This window comes from Ostrea edulis, chromosome 7 (genome assembly GCF_947568905.1).
Source record: "Ostrea edulis chromosome 7, xbOstEdul1.1, whole genome shotgun sequence".
Classification (NCBI taxonomy): Eukaryota; Metazoa; Mollusca; class Bivalvia; order Ostreida; family Ostreidae; genus Ostrea; species Ostrea edulis.
Genome location: NC_079170.1, coordinates 80740752 through 80750490, shown reverse-complemented (window position 1 = coordinate 80750490; position 9739 = coordinate 80740752). Strand labels below are relative to the sequence as shown.

Here is a 9739-nt window from a genome sequence, read left to right as displayed (position 1 = left end):
TTAATCCTCTCTGGTATGCCCAGTGATACATGTTTGTTATTTTCTCTGCATTTGTACTCTTAGTGGCATTGATCGCTATTCGTTATATTTAGTTTTATGGAAGGTGAAGATAACGAACAGTGGTCAGGCAAACATGATTTTACGAATCAATAGACCCCGGGCAATCTATATGTCGGAGTCTGAACGCGGTATCGTCCTTAAGTTCCGGTCCGCCAAATAGCTGTGTCTATGATAATGTTGTGCTGCTCTCGGATTAGATCTCTCTGATCGATAAAAACAAGGTAAGGAGCTGTTACTGGTAGGACCAAAAACAATAAATAACCTTCATTCTCACATGTAGGTGCTATTTTCCATTAACTCTGGGTCAATGACTATTTCTCAAACTAACGATAATCATTCATATTTTATGGATAGATGCCGGCGTGTAGGAAGGAAGCGATAACGTATTCGATATGACATGTATGGAGAATTTATAGATTCATTTAACAATTTGCCATATATTTACATTTCCACCGATTTTGTCTTTCATATCTTTTGTAGATTGAAATGCTATTCATGTGAACAATATCGAGTATGACTATATTCTCTGACAGACATAAAAATAGAATGTAAATATTAGAAATAAACTTAAATTTTCGAAAATACATGAGGGTATGAATAGCAACATTTCATGCCGGGGTACTTTTCATATAACGCTAGTTTACAGATGCTGGCGTTAAGCATCACAGTTGAAAACCTCATATACACGAAAGACTTTCACCAGATGTAGGCCAAATTACGTCATGCGTCATCCCGATATTGATTTAGACCTAAAGTCTCATTACGGGCAAATTTTCTATACTATAGTTAAAGCCATTGATGTTTGTAACTAAATGTTTATTTATTAAGAACAATTTATAAGCAAATGGTTTAAGAAATCCTACGTATCACATGGTATTTCTTGGATATTGGTTAACCTCGTTGTTGTCAACACAAGTGGATTGGCTCAATTTTGCATGGAGCAGTCAAGAATTTGGTTATATTTTGCATAATAATTCATTCATTGATCAATAATCAAAAGCATACCAATGGATTTATGCGAATATATCATGTCAAGGTTGTATGATGGAAGCAAGCAATGAATGCCTTAGTTAAACTGACCATGCATGAATTTATATGCCTTATTCAAAAGGTCGACCAGTATGATGAACAAATTATTGAACGGAGGAATTAAAGTGATTCGTTTGTACTGTGTTAGGATCGATTTATATGTGATTTGTTTCTATGATTTAAAGGCGAAGTGCTATCTTTGTTTTCAGAGTGCTTTGTTGGCTTTTGTCTGTGACCCTGTCATTGACTAGTTGTTGATTTCTTGTATTTGGGATTATTTTGACTCTGGAAGTTTTATGGGTTTTTTTGGAAACGAATTTCTAAAAATTATTTTTTACGTTGACTAAGTATCATGTTTTTGGTAACTTGTGCATGGTTCAATTCATAAATTTAGATTACAGTGGATTCTGATCTAAAATTTGGTACAGAGAATCACACCCTGTGGATGATAAATCACATTGTGATTTATAGTTCATATAAAAGGTAGCCCCCTGTTTGTTTACATTATGTTGTTACATTCCTTTATATATATTAGCATCTCACAAGCGGTCATCCCAATAGCTTACAGAAAGTAGGGATTGACTATTCAGAACGACTTTTGAGGGTTATCGATGGCGACATTATTTATATTTGATGAATTATTGATTATATATTTTTTCATTGGGTGTAGAAGGGGTATATGTGCACAGGATATCTACATGCAATCCACACTTCAGGTGCCTATTGTAGAACACATTTAATATGATGTTTTATTTTTTAAGCTATAAACACAAGCGCTTTATACTTCAAATTTTCCCATTGTGCGAATCCAAGGCTTCCGAAAGCTTCGCCCTCTGGGCCCCTAACAGAGCCCTGTTAAGGTTCACTGGAGTCCTGAACGTGACCTCCAAACCTCCTGTCTAATTGGTGTACACATCAACCACGCCACTGTTAGGTGCCAGTGATACTAAATCGTAAGAGGTAGAATCTAGTTATTGATGCATATTCTCGAATATTTCAATTACATTGACCACTTTGTCTTAAGCTCAACTTGTCACCTCTTTACAAAGAAATGCATGCATGCAAAATGGCCTCCCTCTGTGCATGTTTAGTGTTATGTACGTTTGATATCACATTTGGAATGTAAATCTTCTGACTTTAATATAACAATTATGTGTCTATACCCAGCAGCTTATTACAAAATGAATAGAAACCAAACTGATGGTATAGGTTGCCAACATATACATTTATATTGCACTTTTAGATATACGGGGTATGTAATTTTTGTTAAGAGACACATATCATGTAGTAGTAGATAAATTGTTTCTGTAACATAATCAGTGTTTTCATTTACGAATCTTTTTTGATCATGTATGGCGTTACCAAATAACGATGGGATTGAAAATAGATTTATTGATACATGTATATGTCTGACGTGTTTCATACCGATTGTTAAGCTGTTCTTGACACACTAATGTTGACTACGCATTACTCCGTTTACCTGATCAAAATATAAGGCTAACAGCGGATGTGACCGGTGGACAGGATAGGCTTACTCCTCCCAAACATCATATTCCACCTCTGATATATCCAGGAATCCGTGTTTGTCCATGTCTCTGATTTGTAATCCTTTTAGGAGTTATGAGATTCTTTAACTAAAATGAAAAACGCAAATATTGATATCTAGTGATCAGTCATCCAAATATTAACCATGTTAAACGCCACTCTGAGTCCACGCACAAGTACCCTTAAGTTGAAATAAAAAATATGACAGAGTTCCTCATTGACAATATCTTCGTGGTCTTTGGTGATCAGGTCTTCCAACAGTCTTTTGGAACTCCCATGGGCATAAATTGTGCGTCTTTGTTAGCTGACCTATTTTTATATTCCCATGGAGCAGAATTTGTAAAAAAAAAAATGCCAGGAAAAATATCTTGCTGTTGCCTTCAATTCGACATTTAGATGTATCAACGGTGTATTGTCTATCAACAACAATAATTTTCATTCATATATCGTTTCGATATATTCCAGTGAACTCGAAATAAAAGACACAACAAAGTCGTCCACTTTTGCTTCATACTAAGATCTTTTATTGAAAGTAGATAGTAACTGCAAACTAACAGCTCAACTTTATGACAAAAGGGATGATTTCAGCTTCTCCATCGTCAACTTTCCATATTTATGCAGCAATATTCCATTATTACCCGCATATGGTATTTACATCTCTTGACTGATTCGAAACGCAAAAGCTTGTTCTGCGTATGGTCAGTTTTTAAATCGAAACAAGCTACTGACATACAAGTTGATGGTACTGGGGTTTCAACAGTCTCGTTTAAAGTCAACATTTTGCATATTCTATGGACGTTATAACGATCTAGTTTGCCCATACAATCTATCATTGGATGAAATGCTGTATGACGTGTTTCATGCCGATTGTTAGACAGTTCTTGGAATACTGATTTTGTTTACGGATAACTATGTTTACCTGATCAAGATATAGCGCTCACAGTGGGTGTGACCGATCGACTGGGGAGCTTATTCCTCCTAGGCATCTGATTCCACATCTGGTATATCCAGGGGTCCGTGTTTTTCCAACTTTCTTTTTTTTGGTATTGCTTTTAGGAGTTGTGAGATTGATCACTGTTCGTTATCTTCACTTTTCATTTATTACTGTTCGTTATTTTTACCTTCTATATATTTATCATAACTATGTGCCATTGGCATCGGCATTATTCTTATTAATCACACCTACCCTTACTATGGCCTTCGATGTTCTTAATCTGTATATATTTATGATTCTGTCACATTGCATTGTATATTATGTTTATCATTCAGCAGATTCCATTGTGTATGACTTGAGAAGAAAACAAGGAAGAACAGGAACTCTCAGCTATGGTGACCTGACTATTGACCCAGTTTCTGCTGTTGACGTGGAAGAACATTCTTCTACAGAGGCGGAAAATTTGTGTGATAGTGTTTGAAATTGTTCTTCCTTTAATATTTCCCATTATATTGATGGTTATCAGGAACCTTGGTAACTTTAATCCGACATTCTCTCCGGCAACTAATTACGCGAAGAGGACCTTTCATGATAGCTATGACGTCCCCCGTAAAATTGTCTACGCCCCGAATACAACTCTGATAAACAGCATCATGAATAGTACCAAGTACATCTTGGAAGGTAAGTCATTCTATGAAGAGATACAGGCCGTTTGTTCACTTTGATGACGCATTTAGTCTAGTATGCAACGTGAAGATAACGAACAGTGATCATTCTCATAACTCCTATAAGCAATACAAAATAGACAGTTGGGCAAACACGGATCCTTGGACACACCAGAGGTGGGATCAGGTGCCTAGGAGGAGTAAGCATCCCCTGTTGACCGGCCACACCCGCCGTGAGCCCTATATCCTGATCAGGTAAACGGAGTTATCCACACCAAGTTTTGGGCAGTTGCTGATCCAGTGATTTCTTGAAAGGGGGGAGTAAAATGGTTGGTGTCTGGATGCTGTCTTGAGGCCCCCAGTAGGTCCAGGACATAGCCCCTGGTGTTTTTAGACATACGTATATTATTTAGAAATAAGATCGTTTTTGATAGACAATTTGTATGCAGATGATTGACTTCTGTCACTTTCTATCGCGTCTGAAGGTATACGTTTGATAATTCGAAAGCAAAAAAGTTTTATTTATTTATCATAGGCAACATGCGTCTGCATAAAATATCTTCAAATAGCAGTGAAACGACGTCTCAGGACAACAGTGATCAGTTGGGATTTATTTTAGATAAAATGAAACTTGCTTCAACACACGAACATTGTATTCCAAGACTGGGAAATTGTGCAGCAATATTGGCAGTTCAATAGCAGATCACTTATTGTTACATATCGAGGAATATAGCTTCTATTATAGCAATGGTCTTAGGGTACATTTTGCACAATACACACCGATTCTATACATATGTCTCCCTTTTCCGGAAGATGATAAAGCCGGAACAATGGAAATTCACATTTACGGAGAAAAATCCTGCCGATCAAGCTCTCCGTGCAATGCAAGGCGAAGATAACGAACAGTGATCAATCTCATAACTCCTATAAACAATACAAAATAGATAGTTGGGCAAACACGGATCCAATTTTCTCTAAAATACTGTGCTTGGCTGAACGCCCCCCCCCCCCATCTTATTATGCGTTATCAGGAAGATACCCAAGAATTTCTACGAGGGATGGATGTTTGCAATTCACGCAGGAGCAAGTTTAGCCACTGGGATTGGATGTTTGTTTGTTCGAATGTGGCTTTCATTTCAGTTGATGTATTTTCACATTTGTAGAGGTGCATGAAATGAAACAGCATCATTTGCATATGGTTATGATTATGCTTAACATGTGTAGTTGTGCTGATGAGTCTTGAAAGTTTCTATTTAGGTCCGGGAAGGACCGACAAAAGGTCGAATTTCATTGAATGTCTGTCACTACCTCTGTGTACAGTGAAGGAGTTGGGGATAGGAAACATCGTCTAGTGGAGTTGATTCAAGTTTGTTTTTCATGTCTTGGTATCCAGGGTCAGGATGGAATTAGTTCAGAGTAGACAGGCTGTATAATGAAAAGTGTTTAAAACCACATTCTCAATTGCAACAGTCACCTACACGCAGACAAAGTTGATTTTGTCCATACATGTATCTTCACCTATAGACCCACTTCAAGAGTTTGAAGTATTTCGTTTAAAATGTAAACATACCACTTATTCTTGTTCATGTTGCGTAAACCATGTCGCCATTCTCCTGTCCCCTGCCAAACTCAGCAAAGTATTAACTATTGATCCAAGTAACAGGGAAGTCGTCTGAAACATAGAGTTCACATAAGTCTAGACCCAGTAATAATATTTTTAACCTCGCATTCGGATCAAGCGAGCGTTATGGCCTCTCAACTTCCTGTTGAGTTGAACAACCAACTGCAATATCATATATGCACTTTCTAAAATAGTTAAATTTCTGTGTTCATTTTGTAGGGAAGGAGAATGGCAATAACTACATGTATTGGGGCGTTTCAATAAAAGGTATGTGCAGTTATATATTTGAAGTCTATAATTATTGAAAATCCGGACGAAGCGGGCTTTCATGATATGACACTATAATATACGTGTAATTGTAAACGTACTTAACGTATAAGCGAGACATATTTTAGCACAGCATATGTTCGTCTATGAGAGTGCATACTTAATATGTCACAAATCCATAACTCGGGCAACTGTGTCTGAGAAAAAATGCGAAATTTTGATTTAGCTAATATATACTTGTCAACACCTATACAGCAATTTTGTTGTTTATATATTGGTTCAGAGCCTAAAGGATTTGCCAGTGAGGGCCACATGCTAGATTATCTCCGCCACGTCTACTCCAATGACTATTACATGTACAACTATTCGTATGATGCTGCTGGAATCGTTTTTGATCCATCACACTCGTATGACACAGAATTTCCTGATGACATCACCTATTGGATCCGTATGGGCGGGGAATGGAAGACGGAGGACACTTACGCAGATAAGTCTTTCAACCCTGGGCCGAGTTACGACACTTCTAGTAAGTTCCTTATCATAGTTTCGAGAAAGGGTAAAATGGCATGACATTTTTCCTCATAAAAGTTAAGAGTTTTGATCAGACAAGTTGGAAAAGTAATATTTTATTTCACAATTTAGGTCAGCTGGAGTAAACTCAGGTGACCTGTTGTAATTGTAATTCAACTTCAATTGGTTGTCGTCAGTCGTCGTCTGTCGTGCGCTAGCAATTGGTTGTCGTCCGTCGTCGTCTGTCGTGCGCTAACAATTGTTTGTCGTCCGCCTTCGTCCGTCGTGCGTTAACAATTGGTTGTCGTCCGTAGTGCGCTAACAATTGAACATCTTAAACTTGTCCTTGATTACTACCATTCCAATTCTCTTCAAATTTGGTAAGAACCATTATTGGGACAATGGGGACATAAATTGTAAATTTCAGTACCACTGCACCTCTGGGGCCTGATGGGCTGGATAAAAACCGTTGTTATTTTCAGGGTATCCGAGGTAGAGGTTCTGACCACAGAGCAAGGCCAAACTTGGTACATAGCGTTTATGTGTAAAACATTTAAATAACATATTCTTTAGTACTATGGATACTAAATGAAAACTAATTGGATATTTCGAGAGAACAAGTTGTCCTGTTCCAAAATTGTAAATTTGATGATCCCAGGGACATGATTTTGGTTTCAGGGTGGGCCAAAATGGACGGCTTTGAATTGTGTGTACAACAGGACATTTTTGACTTCTTGATAACTGTCATTCTAATTCTTTACAAATTTGGCATGATGTGTCATTGGGACAAGGGAGACATAAATTGTAAATTTCAGGACTCATGCACTTCTGGGGCCTAAAGGACGGAGCAAAGACTGCCAATTTTTCAAAAACCCTCAGTACAACCGCCCATGTTTAAAGAAATATAAATGCATAGTGATGTAGAGTTTTAAAACATTTAAATAACATTTTTTAGTACAATATATACTAAATTAAAACTAAATGGATATTTCGAAAAGAGCAGGCAGACCTTTACCAAAATTGTAAATTTGATGATCCCAGGGTAGGGGTTTGGTATAAGGGTGGGGCCAAAATGATCAGCTATGAAATGTGTGAACAATAGAACATTTTTGACTTCTTGATAACTACTATTCCAATTCTTTTCAAATATGGTATGTATTTTAAGCATCATTAAGGCAAGGTTGGTCTCAATTGTAAATGTCAGCACTGATACACCTCTGGGGACCGAGGGACGAGCAAAACAGACCAATTTAAAAAATAATAATTATACAACCGTCCACGTGCAAGCAAAACTACATACATAAAGATGTAGATGAAGCAGACGTCTATCAAAATAAATCTGATGATCCCAGGGTAGAGGTTCTGACTCCAGGAAGAGGCCAAACTTGGTATACACGAGTGTACAGTGTATAAGTGTAGATATTTAGATAATACATTTTTAATGCTATCGATACAGTACTAAATTGAAACTAAATAGATAATTAGAAGGAGTAGGTGATCCTTTATCAAATTTGTAGATTTCATAATCCTAGGAGGTAAGGGTTTGGTTCCAAGGTTGGGCGCAACTTATAGTGATTGTATGTTCTTTTCTTTATCATTTGAAAATATTTCTTGAAGTTTACTGATATGATATAAAAACTAAATGTATATGAAACACAGAAAAGAATGTACCAAACATGTGAGTTTCGCGACCCCATTGTATTGACTTTAGGATGGGTTCAAATTAGTTTTGTTATGTTAATGTTAAACATATATTATGTAAAGCCTTTCGTTACTATAGCCACTTTCAAGGGCGTTTAAAAGAAAGATCTGTTCTTAAAAATTGTTGAATGCTAGTATTCAAAACAGTATTTTCCCCTGTATTTCATAGGCCTTGGGACTAGTGATATTTATGTAACTAACACTCTTGTGACCAATAAGGCATATGGGCATCTTGTTTTCATAAGGTTATGTTTTTTCTCTCTTTTAGCTCACCTGAGCTGAAAGTTCATTAGAGCTTTTCTGATCATCTTTTGTCTGTCGTCTGTCCGTAAACTTTTCATATTTTCATCTTCTACTCCAGAACCATTGGGCATATTTCAATCAAACTTAGTACACATCATCAATGGGGTAAAAGGGTTCAAGGTTGTGTAAATAAAACCTATGCCCCTTCAAAAGGGAGATAAACACGAAGATACAAAAAAGAATGGGGTCATTTTACAATTCTCTTAAAAACCACAGGACCAGAATTTACATGAAACCTTCATGATGTAGTGCAAATTCTAGTTTCTTAAAAGCATGGTCCCTGGGATAGGATGGAGTCACAATACGGGTCACAATACGGTATCAAAGGGCTCACGGCGGGTGTGACCGGTCAACAGAGGATGCTTACTCCTCCTAGGCACCTGATCCCACCTCTGGTGTGTCCAGGTATCCGTGTTTGCCCAACTATCTATTTTGTATTGCTTGTAGGAGTTATGAGATTGATCACTGTTCGTTATCTTCATCTTGAATGTGGATATATTGGGGACGTCGTTAAATATCTACTTCTTCAGAATCACAGGTTCAGAAAATTTGAAATTCACATGCAAGCTTCCTGACATAATGGACTAGTTTTTTTTTTTGGCAAACAAGTATTGTTTTGAGAGTATATAGTCCCCTTATTATAAAATTGAATGTTTGAATTTCCTATGTGGATGCGTATACGAGTATTGGGGCAAAGCACACGAAAAAACATGGCACCGTTGTTCATGAGAAGTTTTTAGATTTTTTATCCTATTTATCCCCATGTACAATTTAAATGAGCCCATCATATTTTTGCATTTTGTTGAAATTAGTCCTGGGGTTTTTGAGAGGAAATCGAAAATGTTAAGTATACGAACGAAGGCTGGTGCCGGACAAAATTTGATAAGAAAAGCTCACTTGAACATTCAGCTCGTGTGAGCTAAAAATGCTCAACGACAGTACTAAAAACTCTCACAGAAGATTTCCTTTGGGTTAAATTGCATAATGTTCTGGTCGCGATTCTTTTATTTTCATATCAATGATATTTTGGGATATTTGATACCTAAATAGTATGACATGGAAACAGAGAATTGTTTCAATTTCCAATGAACTATATGGGAGGTT

At 37.0% G+C, this 9739-nt stretch overlaps 1 pseudogene; it reads left to right on the top strand.

The window, feature by feature from the left end:
- The first annotated feature begins 211 nt into the window (after nucleotides 1–211).
- LOC125655855 (phospholipid-transporting ATPase ABCA3-like) overlaps nucleotides 212–9739 on the top strand; it is a 42606-nt pseudogene continuing 33078 nt past the window's right edge.